Source organism: Propithecus coquereli, unplaced genomic scaffold (genome assembly GCF_000956105.1).
Source record: "Propithecus coquereli isolate 6110/MARCELLA unplaced genomic scaffold, Pcoq_1.0 Scaffold190, whole genome shotgun sequence".
Classification (NCBI taxonomy): domain Eukaryota; kingdom Metazoa; phylum Chordata; class Mammalia; order Primates; family Indriidae; genus Propithecus; species Propithecus coquereli.
The window spans coordinates 1,927,673-1,929,900 of NW_012143857.1; positions in this window are offsets into that span (position 1 = coordinate 1,927,673).

Below are 2,228 nucleotides of genomic sequence, written 5' to 3' on the forward strand. Positions count from 1 at the left end.
GCTCATCCTAACTCTTAGAAGCAACACCAAATCTTGTCCAATTATGCACAGCTAAATTAACAGAGCTTTTGGATGGGACTTACTCCTGTAACTTTGGGTGTAAATAGAGATGTTCCCAGGGAGCTATCAGTTTTCCACAAAATCTTTTCTACTCTTCTTACCAGACACCCCACATTCGTTTCCTTGTAGAAGTGTTACAGCAGGGTTAGTGCCACATTTCCTGAGGGATACCACGGGATGTGGCATTTGCCACATTACCGTAGCAGGCTTATCCCCTGCGCTACAGCTGAGGTGTCTAACTGCAAAGCATTCTCTCCATCATTGCCCAAGTCAAGGTTCTCCCCACTCTGTCTGCCGGCACATGTTTTATGCACAACCCGCGTCCATCAGTAATACCTCTCATTACACTTCAGTTCCAGATAAGAGATGGCATTGCTGGCCCTCCTTCAAAAAAAAGAAAGGGGAAAGGAGATAAATGCATATGTGTAATTTGAAAAAGACCCCCCGACGATTCTGATACATTGGGTGGCAATTCTCCGCCTTACAAGAATTATTATTACTATTTCAAATATAACAATTATTGATTTTTTTGGTGCAAGAAAATCTTCACAATATTTACTCTGAACAAAAACGTTTAAGAGAAATGGAAATAATAAACAGTGTGAAATGTTTAGAAGTATAAGCATAAGGATATTTTCAAACTTGTGAAATAAACATGACAAAAAAGAACACTGTGGAAAATAACAAACATTGACTTTTCCCCCTTTATTTCAGTTTTAAATTATTGAGACTACCATTTCTAAAATCATACACTCTCAGAAGGACAGATTAATGGAGCTTGACAGAAGCTTAGGAAATCAGCTCTGCGGCACCCTGCCTCTAGGCAGCACGTGTCTAAACCATCTAGGACGGTTCATTGTCTATGCTTCCTTGGACTATCTCAGTATGCAGACACCATCACCTACATCGGCACTTTCACACCCTGACTGCCCTAAAGTTTTTTTTTTTTTTTTTTTCTGTCACCCAACAGAAATCGATTAGGTAGTAACAGAGTTTTAACCTATTTTCCTTTTTTTTTTTTAATTTTAAACCCAGAAAAGAAAGAATATACACACACACACAGAAAGAAATAGAAGGAAAAGGAGGGAGAAAGAGGAAGACAGTGTGTGAATTTGAGATTTTTTTTATTTACATGTTTAATATCTTGTTACCATAATTTGTCTCTAAAAATCCTGAAATTGGCCTTGTTTGAATTATTTACAGTCTGAACAGCGATCCCTCTGTATATTAGCAATACAAGTTGGTGGATCTTTACCATCTTTTTGGAAATAAAGAATTTTATTTAACATTGTTTGAAAAATGTAATTGCAATCAGCTGTAGAAAAGAACTTTTTTTTTTTTTTTTTGCATGTATGCTTTTCCTTCAAAAAATTTCATGAGATTAGTTGGAAATCCTTTGGGTTTGTTTATTTAACTTATTGAACCATGACAATAGCTTCTGTTTCTGAACTGAGAAATATACATTCTCTGGAAGGTTATTTCACTGGTGAAAATGCAAGGGACAAACAACAACCTCACTGTTCAGCTGTTACCTCTGCTTTGGCGATCTGGGTGCTTCATTTCTAATCTGTTACAAAGCCTTGACTTGTCTATCCAGCAGCGTGTCTGCTGTGCTAAAATGAGATAACAGTAGCCTGAAATATATCCTTTGTTTTCCACTCTGCTGTTTATTTACCTTTTTTTAGAGGTCAGCTACTGCATGCTGATCATGTATAACTGGAACTAAAGGCAAATCTTATCACTGCAGTCATTGTTTAGACAAATTGATCTCTGAAAATGACAATAGCATTGACTCAGCCTTGCAAACAATTACCAAAAATTTACCAGTTCCAATAAGATTATAATCCTTTCCCTTCTTGAGAGAAAGAAACAGTAAAATAAAAAGCACACATATGTGCAGCCTAATGAATCAATATTAATTATTTTGTTCTATGAGAATATCAAAATGTATATATGATTACAGAATTTATAAAAATATTTATTTTGGAGATTATAAATCTGATGAACAATATATAAAGCTCTTGTCTAAAGTGAGAGTTTACTATATGGCAATGGTGAACAGCAAGTTTCTATCTTCTCTGATATAAAAGCAAAGAAACTTAAAAAATCAGCTTCGGTGTGATATATTTCAGTTAAATTTCCTGACAATGCTTGTTAAAATAATATGG